Below are 14,700 nucleotides of genomic sequence, written 5' to 3' on the forward strand. Positions count from 1 at the left end.
AGTACCGAGGGAAGGGAGCAAGGATGGAAGAGGAAGACAATGATACAGCAAGTGAAGTTGTTACCGTATGAGGGAGGTCATTTTGTGGCAGAACACAATACCACACCTGCACAAGTCCTTGAGGGCACCAAAAGGCTCCATCTCGATGACAGCAATAGCGTATCTGTGGGAACGTGCTGGCAAGACAACATCATCCCCATCTCTGTGGGTCCGGGACGAAGTCGCTGCACACCCACAGGATGATGGTCTCCAGGACTAGCCAAAAAAACTGGGCTTGAAAGGAGCCCTCAGCTCCTGCATCCCCAGGGGGAATTTGGCAGCCATGATTCAATTTGCATTGAGTCCACAGCTGCTTTTTTTTTTTTTTTTTTTTTTAAAGGGCTGGCAAGTGATGGCATTAGCCTTACTTGTGTGGGTGATTTCAGCTCTAGGAATATAAATCCTATTAGGGATGGGCAGCAATCACCGATTCATTTCCCCCAGCCAGCAAACACCCATTACAGAAAGGGTGGTTGGCACTAATGGGAAGAAAACATTGCTATTTTGGATCTCCTTCTCATGCAAAACATTATCCTTTTGCTTCAAGTATTATCCCTGGAGAGGTTTGAAGACAGCCAACAGTTTTCCATGTTAATCTGATAAAACTGAAAGGTTATGGGCTCACCCAGAGATTGAAAATGTTCAGGAACATCAGACCACAAATCTAGAGGCAGAATAACATCCCTGCGCATGGAGAGGCAGCTGCAATACCACAGCTCCCCTGTCCTGTGACAAACAGTGTTTGCCACACCGTGCACTCCTAACTAGAGAGACAGGCTCTCGCAATCTCCCTGGAGGTGTTTGCCCCTGTATTACACCCTGCAAAAATTGTGTGTGGGGATTTTAGCTTCGCCTTTAAATCCTTGTGTGAGGACAGACAAGATTTTGCTCTTCTTCCCCAGGCTACCCCCAGAGCAGAATGATGCAGAAGGCTGTTGTTTCAGTGTGCCCTAGTACCTTACCAAATGCAATAGAATGCTGGTACCTCCTTCACCCCAGCGCAGCCGTATCTGTACCTCCTCCCAAGCGGGACCTTGTTTCCAGACCCATGTGGTTCTGGGTTTGTGGGCTGGGCCCAGACAGCAGAAGTCTTTTTTTTCTTTTTTTTTTTTTTTTTGAATGGTATTATGTGCTTTGATGGCACCAGACTGTGGCTGTAGGCTTAGAAGTAGTATCCAAACACCTCATGATTTCTAATTCACTTAGCTGTCATACCCTCTCCAAAAGGTAAAAACCCCAAACCTTTGGCTCTGTTTTATGTAAAAGGAACAGAGGATTAGAAAAATTATGTGATTTGCTGGAGGCCAAACAGAGAGGCTGTGGTAGGGGAGAAATTTGACTGTGAGTCTTGAATTAGCACCCTAACCATTGCTGTCTCTGTAGTGTTTTCTCTCTGCTTTGCATACTTCAGTCTGAGACATGCTGGACAAGCTCCCTTGGGATAAGGAGTCATTTTTAGCCCAATTTCTTACAGAAATGAAGCTCTTGCAATCATGTTGTCTATCTGCCTGTCTATCAGCCGCCCACGATACAGTTTGAATCCACCGGCCAATTTCAACCAAACCCAGCAGCAAGGAAGGAATAATCTTAAAGCAAAGCAATTCGGATGAGCTCCATGATGAGCTGAAATAGGGGAGGGAAGAGAGGAAGAAAGCAGAGCCTGCCCCTGCGGGCCGTGGGGCAGCCGGACACTGCTCCTGGCATGGCATGTGACGCTTCCTGCCCCTCTCTGGGGTGAGAGAGAGGGATTGAGCTCAGGGCATGACATGTGGGGCTGAGAAGGCTGCAAAGGAGTTGAGCGCACTTCGGGCATGTCCTGGGTGTGCAGCGACCCGACCCACGAATGTGGCAGAGACCGTTCGTCCCACCGCTGGCAGATCAACTTCTGCTGTCTGTGCTCCCTAACCCTGCACCAACTTTCCTCCAGGAAAGCGGCTGATTAATGTATTGCAATGAGTTAACCTTAAATGGTCTAAAAATCCAGACCTCTGCATGCAAATGAACTCTGATGGAAGGAGTGAGATAAAACACCGCCCAGCCACAACTGAGCCCTCAGCTCAGCTTGTTTGCTAACCAAGACACTTGTGTGTTTGCGACTGAAGCCAAGGTGGACTCCATGTTGATGCGCTCAGCCCCATGATGATTTGCACCTCCCCACCCCGTGCTACTGCCTTCCCAGGTGCAAGGCTTTGAAGCAAAACGTTGTTCTCTGTGGGTTTTTAGGTTTTAGTGGCTGGGATCTGTGACATGGCCCTATTTTCTTCCTCTTGAGCAGCACCAAATGTGGGTGGTGTGGGCGAGAGCTTCTGGGCAGGGTGTCAGGCGTGTGCTGGGCTTTACCAACCCCAGTGGAGCCGGGTAGCTCCAACTTGCCAGCCAAAGGCAGGGGGTGTAATGGCGCTTCTCCATCGGTTCTGGGTGAACCTGGTGCACATCTAAGAAGCTGTACCTAAGGGTTTGCTCCTACAGAAAGAGGTAATTCTGCCAGTCCCTTTCCTAAGAGAAATTATAAACACTTCCTGGATTTTTTTTTCCACCATGTGGCTATTGCTGATAAGTGATTCTCGGGCTCCCTGTGTGGAAGTCATTTGACATTTGGTTAACTCCATCACACCCAGTTACAGAGCCGAGTTAATGGTCGCAGAGCTGAACTTTCACTGTCACCCTTTCCCCAGAAGATCACCAAAAGGTCACCTCTTTCCCCTCCTCTTTGGGATTACAGTCCTTTTAACACCCTTTGGAGCTAGACTTCGCAAACAAAGTCCTCCTTTGAGCCAACCAGTCTTGAAATCCGATGCCCTTGTTCATTTTGCACTGCTGGTGGCGGGGAGGAAAATAACAAAGTGACATTTCTATCATCGGTCACCAGGCAAATGGCATAAGACCATGATATTTATCTCCTCCTTGAGTTCTCTGAGGCCTCAGATCTGGAAAAAAAAAAATTTACAGTCACTGGCAATCACCATTTCCAGCAATCAGGCTGTAGTTGAGCAAGTGGGAAGATGAGCAAGTGCTAATACAAATACTCATGGACTAACCTTAATAACAGGAGCCACCCAGAAAAGGTGCTTTGTGTGTAACAGAAACAAAAAAATGCCTTTAAACTTGCACTGGTGTTAAGAAATGTAAAACTTTGCCAGATAAGGATTGTTTGCTCTCACTCAAGGTTTTTGGCAGCCCTGCTCCTTGGATTATTTTCTGAAATGCATTTGGCTTTTTTTCAGTTTGCAATCTTAAAGGCAAAGCGATCGAGTTTCGTCCTCATCTCCTACTACAGAGCAGTTCTGGGCAGCATGAAAGATCTGATCTTTCCACAGCTGGGAGGGCAAAGGACAGCAGCAGCCGCAGCACGGTTGCCCTGGGTGGTGGACATGGAGGTGAGGGTGGCTGCTGCCACCAGTGTCCTGCCTGGCCCAGGTCATGCCACTTGTACCGGCTAACGTCAGGCCTCTCCAGACCGCAAACTCTTTAGCGTGGAGCTATATTTTGCTATGGTTTTAGACCACTTGATGTATTGGAGCTTCCATCACTTCCTCTAAGAACAACTGTGATATAAATAATAGCAAGTCGGTGGTGGCTTGTCAGAAGAAGGGTGAGGAAAAGTTGAGCAAAAATTTGGCCTGGCAGCAACAGAGTATGTTTCTACATAAAGCTGATAAAAACCCCACCATGCAGTCAAGAAAAAGCACATGCAGAAATGGTTTCAGAGGCATTTCTGCAGCAAGGCAGAAGAGGTCTCTAACTGCAATTGCATATAAGCAGTGGAGGGTACTGAGGGCCCTGGTGCCGCTGGGTACTCTTATTCTGACTCACCTGTTCTGAATGTGACAGCAAACCTCTTCTTGCAGACGAAATGCTGCCTGGCTGGGCGTTTTCTGGTGTCTTCCCCTCAGGAGCAACAGCAAACAGAAAAGGAGAACGTCACCTGCCTTTGCTTCTCTAGCTCTTGTCACTGCTTGAGCTCAGGTTAGCCTGCACCCTCCAGATTGCAGGGGGGGTCGGTCCCTGCCACCTGTCCCATTGATGGACACATGAGCCAACAAATCATTACCATTCAGCCTTGGAAACCAAATAAACCAGAGGATTTTTTTTTCTCCCAGTGTGCAGAATTGGCCAAAACAAAGATGAAAGAGAAGTCAAAAGGAATGCACCTCTACGAGTGATGCAATGACAGGGGGTGGAAGGGCTCTGGGAAGATGCTGGGTGCTGCAGCCCTCCTTTGGCGGGTTGCTGTGGTCAACAAGAAGCAGGTGTCCTCCTGGAGGGATGCAGTTTGCTCCTTCCTTCGGAAGGCTGAGTTTTGTTCTTCACACTTAAGAGTGTTAACTTGGTCTTGCAAACATAATTATCACAACATGAGGGGAAAAAAAGCCTGGAGAAAAGTGAATCATGCTTCCCACTCCTCACACACACCACCCCTCAGCTGTCACCTGTCACCCCTCTCTGGACCCCAATTCGCAGTGTTGCAGGCATCAACGCTGTATTTCTCCCTGCTTAACCAGGCTCAGGACAAACTGACCTACCTCCCCACTTCTCTGAGCCTGCTGCCTCCCCATCTCGTGTGCCCCTTGTGTCTCGCTTTGCTGCTGTCCTGGCCCTCTGGGAGCTCCCTGGGGAGGGCTTAGAAGTACTGTGGGAAAGGAGGGGCAGCACGATGCAGCAAAGGGGGTTTTCTCATTTGTCACTTGGGTATAGTTTCCAAATCCCCTAAAATGGAGCAGTGCCTACACATCAGAGAAGGAAGTGCTGGTCCCACAGGGATGCTGAGGGAGAAGACAAAACCAGCACATGCTCTCCCCAGCCTTGCCATCCTTAATCCTCCCCAGGGCCCCTTCCAGACCTGAGTTTTGGCATCTCCATGTCACATTACTCAACGGACGTGGTGTCTCCAGGCACATCATTTCCTCCCAGCAGTTTCCCAGGCAATAACCACAGCTAAAACAACGATATGTTGAGAAACACCTTCTTTCCAAGTCCCATCCAGTGCAGCAGCAGCTGTGTCCTTGGGCGTACTGAGACATGGCTTAGAGTCACTTTACCATGATGTGAGGGAAGGAAAATGGCATGCTGGTGTGTTTTGCCTGGTGCCACAGTCTGGAGGTGTTTTATTTTATTGTTTCCATTCACTCTGGATGAATCTTCACCTCCATCATCTTCTGGGGTGACCCCTGGTGCTGCTGATGCTGGCCACGACCAGCACCCACAGAGGAGAAAAAGCCCCAGTGCCACAGCACTGCAGTGCTGTGCAGGTCTGTTCCCTGGGGCCCTGAACTGGGGCAGGGGGCCAATCTCAGTGTTTAACGCAGCCGGTAGCTTGTGAGGCTGAAGGAGGAAACCTGGGGAAATGCACGATGGTACCATTGGACTGGAGGTGCCCAAACGCAAGAGCCCACGTCCTCCCCATTACACAAAGCCTGAGTCACAGCAAAACTCATGCATGTACCAGCAACTTGTCCGTTTAGCCGCAAAGCCACACAGCAAGCAGCACGCTCTCAGCCTGCAGGCAGAGGGATGTGGAGAGTCACTGGGTCAGCGAGCGGGTGAAAAAGTGGTGAAGGGATGGATGGCACAAAATCCGAGCAACCACAGGAAGCTTGCTGTGGCTGCATGAAGCAGCACTTAACTCTTTGGTGCCTGCTGTAGGGACTTGAAGTGCTCACCAGCAGCACAGAGAGTGGGAGGGGTTTGCCTTGGGGCACCCAGGAAGGGATCCTGGGCATTTTCTGTGGGAGTTGGGGCTGTTGGCCAGGACCAGGTGGGCTCACCTCAGCTGGTGGATTTTCTCTGGCTGCCTGTTGTGCGGGGATGGCCCCAACACCTCTGAATTGCAACTCTTCCTCCCATGAGTCAAAGGAGGGGGAGCCATATTAAACCACAGCCATCACCACCCACTTGCAGAGTTGCTCCTGGGATGGCATTTTCCAGAGTTTGTTTCAAAGTCTTTCCTATGGTGTGGATCCTACCACAGCCTCCCTGAAATCACGTCCTTGGCTCGGCGGTCTCAGGTGAGGCACCAGCGCAGTTATCCCTTCTGCTTTCCTTTGCCCTCCCCTCTTAGCCCTTGGTATTATCTGAGGTTCCCTCTATTTGGCATCTTTTCTTATCTCATTGGGATTACGTCTATTGAAAAGCCACAGGCTGGACTTTAACCCACCCAGCCATGCAGAGACATGCCGAGTGGGTTTGGGGAGGGGATGAGGGTAGGGCCAGGAGCACTGTAGCCCCCATGAGCACAGCTCTGTGCAAGGAGAGGCTGGTTCACATTGCAGCCAACCTCCCCTGGGAGCACAGTGGGTGCTGACACCCCTGCCTTCCCTTGTCTGACCTCTGACATGGGCAAAGGCATGGGATTTGCAGCTGAACGAGTTAAAATGCTGCTGAGAACGCACTTCAGCTGGGGCTGGATTGATTTCCCCGGCCCCTGTAACTGATACAAGCATGTCCAGCCAGGGAATTGTAAAGAAAACAGGCTTGAAACCAATTTCATTGCAACCAGCACCAGCTGCATGTGTTGATAAGGCCTTTGATAACATTGTGGAGAAGAGTTATCGATGTTGGAAAGGGCTGTCTCGTAGCTACGGCTCCCTCACTGCTGGCAGAGGGGAGCTGGAGTCAGGTACCAGCAAGTGTTTACAGCACCCAAAAACCATCTACTGCAAGTAATGAGCAGCCAGGGCAGCCCAGTGCCCCGTGGGTGGGCTGAGGCAGTGGTCAGGACAAGGAGGGAGACCTCAGCCTGTCCCACGCTGTGCTGGTATGCTGCTTGCTTCATCCCTGGTTGCACCTGGGTCATATTGACTCACTCATGGCTCCTCCATCCCAGGAGAAGATGGGGACATGGAGCAGAGAAACACCTTGGAGGCAAAAAAGCTGCCTGGCCCTTCAAAGGGGACCCTGAAGAGGAGACTGTTGCCTACGTGTGGCAACCGGCAACTACAACATGTGCGTCATTTGCTCTCCCCTTGTGTGCCTGTCCTGTCAGCCCCCACCTTATTTTATTGCTCTTTTCTGAAGTATTCATGAGATACAGAGGCTTATCAAAGCATCCCAGAGATAACCATTCAGACTGTCTTGGGAGGAGTGACAGGCACAGGCGGGAAAGCCAGTGGGATCGTCATCAGCAGGACTGCCCTGACCCCACAGCCTCTTATTTGGTAAAATTTGGCTGTGTTGGCTTAACTGTGGTGCTCACCCTGGCTGCAGTGACTGAACCACGTGGCTAGGATGTGAACCAGATCAGCTATCCCAGGCTCATTAATCTAACTAAACTATTACACCCTGCTCGGGGTGACAGCTTATTGCAGGGCTAATGTTACACTGCAGTGAGCTGCTCACTCTGCCCAGCATGGCACCCTCTTGCGAGGACCCCCGGTCCATGCCTGTGGGGGGGCTTTGCAACCCCCTAGAGCTTGTTGGGATGCTGTAAGCCTTCACGGAGCCCTCGCCGGAGATTTACTCATCTTCCAAACCAGGTTGGATTCCTGATAGCCCAGAAATGCAAAATTAGGAAAACATCCTGAAAGCAAAATGAGAGCTGGAAAAGAAACACCTAAAGGTCTGCTCACATCTGAGCTGCCTGCAGATGAGTGAGGTTAAAAGGTAACCAAGCCTGACTAGCTGTGACCACCAGCCTCCCTGCCAGCAGGCTTGGCCTTCTCCTGGGCACTTTCAAAATTACTGGCTCAGCCTCTCCGTAACCCATTTTGCTCAAGTGACTCAGGTTAAGTGTGACCGTTGCATGAGCCAGGCTTCGCTCGCCCAGCTGGCATTGCCGGCACGGGTGCAGGCAGGGCTTTGCATGGGGAGGGCAGCCAGGAGCAGTGCTCTTCCTGGCCAAGGGGAGAGAGGAAGCAGCAACTTTTTGTCAGGGCACAGCTGCCCACAGATGGAGTCCTGTGGGTGAGTTAGGGTTGCAGAGAAGGCCTTGGTAGTATGTATGCTCCAAAGTACCAAATGAGCATACAGGAGGAAGAAAAAAGGGGATGGGCACAACCTACTTTCATTTTATGCTGCAGCAGAGCTAGAAGGGTGCAGGGAAAGCACCCCATGAGCCTGTCATTAGGAACTGTGAAGCCTTGCCAGGCTTGTGCCGTCTCTCCCCACAGTGTCATCACAGGAATTAAACGGTGTGCTTGGGGCCACCTCCATGAGAGCAACACTTAAGAAGGTGCTGCATTTTACCCCTCTGGCTAGTCCTTGCAGGAGTGGTACCTGGCTGGGAGCTGCTGGGTCCCCAGCCAGCTCTCTGGTGGGGATGAGCTGGGGGTTGGGACAGCAGAAAGCGCTCCGGGCAGCCGCCGGCCCTCTGGGTGCAACTTGCACCAGCACTGCTGAGCTGCTGAAGGGCCAGGAATACCTCCAAGCCTGAGGTCTAGTCGCCAAAAAGCTCCCGAGTTTGCAGAGGGCTGCGTGCTCCTGTTGGTGGTGCTCCTGCCCTCCCTGGAGAGAGTCTTTGAGGTTCAAGGACAGCACAGTGACAGCATCCTGGAGGCACATAGATGGGGCCCGTGCCCTGACTGAGTGTTGGAGCAGAAGAGGGGGCTGGTATCATCTCTGGATGCAGCACCGTGTAACTTTAGCTCCGGGCCATTCCTATTTGTCTTTGCTTCTTGCATGTTGTGAATAGATATTAACTCAAGCTGAATGGGCTCCATGCAGGTCTTGGAACCAGATGATTCAAGCTGGGATTTGTTCCATATCTCGGGTTTCACGTGTTTTCTTTAGCTGCATTTTAATTATGGGGTTTTCCTTTTTGTTTGGTGAGATGTTCTACCCGGGTGCTGTTCCTTTGCAGTTGTAAATATCCCAAATAAATACGCTTCTCTGCTTTCACAGGAGTGAAGAGGAAGTGCCCCACAACATAATAGGTTAGGTTTTTATCACAGGTCTTCATCTGGAAAGCCATTGGGAATGTGTCCACAGAAAATATCTGGCACTAGTTCCAAAAACAATGTACAATGTCATCAAAGCCCTAGAGAGAGGAGCGTAACATGGTTAAACAAAGCCTGGACTGGGTTTAGCTCACCTTTATTTCTACCTTGAACCACCAAATCTCTCCTCTGATGCAGCTGAGCTCAGGGCCCGCTGGAGATGGGAAACAAAATTCTCCTTGCTTTCTTAGCTGCCTGGTTTGCGGGTTGGTCCTGACAGGCTGCAGTAACCCACGGGCTGTTTTATACATCCTGAGCCACAAGAGGCCAGGAAGAGGCTGGCGGCCAAAAATTAGGTGGTCTGGTCCTGTGTGGACCCATCAAACCTCATGCAATTAATTCCCATTTCCTGCTGCTTCCTGCCCCAACAGCCATTTGTCCTCACCAGCTGCAGAGGTTGTGTCTGTGTCATGGAGCAGGAGAGGGGCTGGTGGGTACCTCCAAACTAGCACTTTATCCATCTGCAGGTTGGTGTTGGGGGCTCTCCTGCTTGGCAAGGGGTCTTGCCCCTGGAAAGCAAAGATGGTCGGGAGAGCTATTGACTCCTTCCCTCAGCTGTCGTCCCAAGCCAGGGACAACAAAAAAAAAGAAAACTGCTCTGTCCCTGCTTACCACGGAGAGGAAAAAGCAGTTATCCCAAGTGGGTGCACCCTGTGTAGGGAGACAGCAGTGTGCTTGAGGCACCAGCACCAGCCCATGTCACTGCATGGGGTCTACATCCCATCCCAGCGCCTGCTGACAACTTGGCAGGGCACATATGGGTGTTACCAGCGCTATAAGTAAGAAAGACCTTTAGGAGGAACTGGTTTGACAGGCCATTCCTGCCTTTTGCTAACTCCCTCTCCCAAATTCATTTGGGGCAACTGGCCACAGGCGGCCCCATCTTGCAGGCACCCCAGAGCTGGGTTTCCCTGGTGTGCTTACATACTGTTGGCTGAGGGCCAAACCACTCAGTGAATTATTGCTCTTCTTGCGGCTGGGCTGTTTTAACACCATCCACCGTGATATCAGAAATGACACAGCCTGAGGGAGTAAAGGATGGTCCCATCCCCATGGTTCACCCCAGTGCCACCCATGCCACAGTGTCCAGCTTGGGAAATTGTGGCTGGAGTAGAGGGCAATGCATTTCTGAGGTGCTGGGGGGCATGTGGTCCCCTGCTTCACCTACCCTCACTCCAGTGCCCACCGCATGGAAGAAAAGCCTCCCAAGGAAGACACTGAGCAAGGAGGGTTCTGCATCCACCATAGCTGTGGTGGCCTTGTCAGCTCGCTGGATCCCAGCTGACGGATAGCTGCAGGCAGCAAATTTGAGCAGCATCTCGATGCCAATTTAAATAAATAAATGAGTCCGAATGCTTCGCCCTGCAGAATGGCATCTCATTCAGCCGTTCAAGCATCAAATACCTCCGGGATTCTTTGGGTCTCAATTTGCAGAACTATTTCCCTTTCAAGTGCTCTTTTATTTTTCATTTTGCTTATTTAAACCTGTTTTTCCTGTAGTGAACAATCCTTGCAGGTGAAAGGAGGCAGGTTTTAGATGTTGGCGGAACTTTCCTCCAGATTAAAGAGGGATCAGCAGACTATTTAAAAAGGTCTTCCCCAGCCCGTGCTCCCCTGGTTGTGGCTGGTCAGTATGCGGAGGGATGTTCCTGTGGTTCAGTTTTAGTTTCGGTCCCCCCGGGCTGCTGGATCGCTCATGCAAAGCCCGTTGCTCACAGCCAAGGCCAAGCAGATGTGCTGGTGCCTCACTGACCCGGGGCCAAGCAGCAGCTGCGGGAGCTACTGCCAACCAGCGCTGCAGCCCCCTCCCCAGCCCCTTAGATGGGTCACAGGGACTGGAGGATGAGAGGAACATGCATGTGTCCAAAATACCACAGATGCCTTACACACAGAAGAAGCTCAGGCCTGGTGAAGTTGCCTACAGCATCGGTGGGATGGGGGAAAGTGCCGAGCCGGGGAGGAAGGCAAGGAGGCAATGTCCCCCAGCTGCAGCCTCCCTGCTCTGCCCTTTTGCTTTTCTGGATGCTTTGGGCCATAGGGTTTGCAAAGAACCAGCTGAAGAAGCCACCCGAGGCACCTCAGAGGCTGGAAGAGCAGAACACAAATGGAAAGTAGCTGGTATTATTTTCTTTCTATTTTAAGCCAAACACAAGAATATTAAGGGATCTGCATCATGGTGTTTGAACACCTGGGAGTGATACACAGCAGAGCCTTGTCAGAGGCACGAGATTTTCCCTGCATATAATCTAAAACAAATGTACTCCTAGCCAATCTCTAATCAAGGCCTTATGGATCAGTGAGTAAATATAGAGGCTTAGTTAAATTAGCAAGATTCATGTTGTTGTTGTTGTTGTTGTTTTTATGGCTCCCTCATTCCACCCACATACCCCCCTTACACAGATCATCCTCTTCTGCCTTCAGGTATCTGCTTAATGCAGTGGCCAGGTATGGTGTTTTGCAGGTACTTGGGAAAAAGCAATGACGTTTTGGTGCGGGACACGCACACGGGCTTAGGCTCCTGCGAAACAGTTGAAAGCAGTTCTCAGAGCAGTTTCCTTCTGCTGGTGCTTGCACCCTCATGCTTTTGCACCACGCTTTTGCGTGCAGCAGTGCCGCTCCTGTAAGGCCACAGCAGCCTTTTGCACCGGCATAGGAGGGATGTGGCAGCGGGTTTACGCTGGCGGCCTTTCTAAGGGCATCTGGTGTCTCTCTAGCAGCAGTCACTGTGGTCAAAATTTTGCACATCAGCCAGACCATAAATAAATGGTTTGGCCTCATGTTTTAGAAATGTTTAGTAAACGTATTGCAAACTCTGCTGTATGCCTTCAGCTCCTCCATCTTCCTGTCAGCTCCCCGCAAGCCCCGGCTGCCTTCCCCGCTCCGCGGATAATGGAGAATTGACTATCCCTGTTGCCGATCCTCCCCAGGAGCAGCAGGTCAGTGCTGTGGGGAGGATATGCTCCCCACGGGGCCCATCTCCCCTGGTCCCTCTCGCTGCCAGCCAGCCCGCGCACTCAGCGTAGCTGAAGCAAGGGGGAGCAAAAGCGTCTCTCTGACATGCCTCAGTTAGCAAACGATGACGCTTGCTTCCTCGTGGGAACGCCACTGCTGCTGGAGTGATAAACTGGAGGTATTTGGGGATTCAAAAGAGCAAAGGAGCTGGGGATGAGCGAGTCATTTCTGTATATCGCTGCGAAGAGACACCAAGAATGCATGGGAGCTGAGAAGTTCAGGAGACCAGGGAGCCCTGTCCTTGGCTCTGCAGAAACAGGGCCACCACTGATGGGATGGTCTGCATATCTTTCCTCAGATCTCAGCTGTTAGAAAGGGACTGGATCCATTTTATAGTCCGCGACCTGCCAAGCCCATGCTAGCACACTGCAGTCCTCCCCAGCTGCTGGCTTCCAGGCAAGCACCGGCTCTCGGAGCTGTTGGATCAGGAAGCTCTGGGCACCTCAGCTACTGCCAAAAGCAGCTGGGAGCAGGGCAAGCAGTGCAGTCATTCAGGCCCTCCTCTGCTCTCTGTGCCCATGCTATCCCTCTCTACCCTCCCTTTCTTCAACCCTTTCCTACCCTCAGGGTAGCAAAATCCAGTTTTGCTCACAACACCACCCTGCCATCACTCGTGCTGTCTCTTCTCTAGTTTCCCTGCTCCTCAGAGACGAGTATCTCATTCTGCCTCCTCCCACAAGTGGACCCTGCAACGTACCAGCTTGGCAAGGCTGAGTGGAGTTTGCTGTATCTTGCTTGTGTTTCTCAGGCTCCCCTTGCACCTCTCCAGTCTTCTGTCCACAGTACAACCCCCACGGTGGGAATGACTCCAAAACTGAGTGCCGCAAGCAGCTCGGCTGCATGTGAGTCCATTCGCCGAGCCCAGCTGGGGAACTGATCTGCCTGAAAAAATAACTTTTTTAAAAAATTTCTTTTTTCCCTTGGGTTATTATTTTGTCCAGCTCAGCTCCTTGACCTGGTTTCCTCTGGCTCCTCCAAAAGAGCTGAAGGGCAGCCCGGGAGCAGGCGGACGACAAGGATGCTGCAGAGTTCAGTCCGCTAGCGATAAAGCTGCAACGTCAGCGGTCTGAGGCAAGTTTAAATACCAAACTCCGGAGCCATTTCCTTCCCTCCTGCCCCACAAACCAGGATTGGCACCTTCCCACAGAAGGGCAGGTGCCTGGGGAGCGTGGCCACTGCTCCTGGCTAGCAGGAGCTGGCTTGGAGCAGAGATTCTTTCCCCTCCCCTGCTGCAGCCCTTTGAAATATGTTTACATACCAGACGGGGATAAAAAGTCAAAATTTCCCTGCTGGCCAGGGAATCATTCCGATTTGAAAACACTTCCATGACTTGTTTTTTTGATCATGCTAGCAGAAATAAATAGGAGGACTCAAACAGGCATGGGGCGATTGGCAGACCAGGCTGCTTGGAGAGCCCAGCTCCATAGGGCTTTCTCACTGGGGGCTGTCCGACGCGGTGAGACCCACCAAACCCTTTTGGTTTTGATGCTTATTGTATTTCCCTAATATTTCTGTGGGTTGTCCCCACCAAGTCCACACCGCATAGCCTGCTTTTGTGCTACCTCCTGGCCTCGTCCCTACCCCTACCTGAGATGATCCACTTAATGCAGTTTAGTGAACATGCCTTCTAATGAGGCTGTCATGACCCTGGTGTTGCTGCCTGGGGGAGTTTCTGCAGCGACACTGCTGCAGCTTGTGCCTCTCAGAGCTGTTTTCCAGCGTGGGGACTTCACCAGCCCCAGATAAGTAGGGAGCCTGGAGCAGCTCCCTTTCCCATCCTCCTTTGAACTTATTAGTGAAGATGCCAACACTTGACTAGACATTTAGTTTGCTGGCACTTTCTTAGGCCTCTGTGCCCTAAATAGCGCTCAGCAGTCATTTATCACTGTAGTCCAGGACCTCTAGGCAGCGTGCTTTTGCATGGCTGTATTTATAGCCATGCCAATTTTCCTTTTTTTTTTTTTTTTCAGAAATACAGAAATACTTATATCCTCTACTGACATTTCCTATAGAAGCTGCCACGCTCCTGTGGTTCAATAAACATCAGCCACCTCTCAAACAAAGTTTGTCACAATATATTCTTCTCTCATCCCTTGACCTCCACTAGCTGTGGATGCTCTTTTTCTAGGAACTACCGTCATTTCTCTGCTACTGGCATGAAGTCGGCTTTCCCAGTGGATGCAGAGCCTGGCTAACACTTGGACCCCACATCTCTCCCCTGCCCCATGACTTGGTTTGTGTCATGGGGTATTGGCTGCTCTGAAAACCACAAAACTGGCATGCGTCCAGCCATGGGGTGTGGGAGAGGCTGTGGCAAAAGGCTCAGTGTGGCAGCTTGCCTCCCAGCTCCCTTGCACGGGGGGTTCTGCTAAGTCACGTCCCTTCCTTGCCCACAGAGTGTTTGGCTAACAGCCTGCGGAGCCATCCCTTTCTCCAGGAATCACAGCCCCGCTCCAATGCCCTGGTTTGAGAAATTGGTCTAATTAGAGGAGAGTAAAATGCTTCTCCTGCTTGGAGAGCTGCAGGTCCCCAGCCTACTTAAAGCTCTGCATAAGACCATTAGTGCGACAACGTGTCTCCCCAGAACTACGCATTTGCTCGCACGCTTGGCAGGCGGCCGACCAGATGTAGCCAGGCTGTCTGGAGGTGCCAAGCATAACAATTAACAGCCGCTTTGTGGTGGGATTGGCAAAGGCAGCTGCAAATCGCAGGCACATTT

The sequence above is a fragment of the Phalacrocorax carbo genome, chromosome 1, assembly GCF_963921805.1.
Source record: "Phalacrocorax carbo chromosome 1, bPhaCar2.1, whole genome shotgun sequence".
NCBI classification, from domain to species: Eukaryota; Metazoa; Chordata; class Aves; order Suliformes; family Phalacrocoracidae; genus Phalacrocorax; species Phalacrocorax carbo.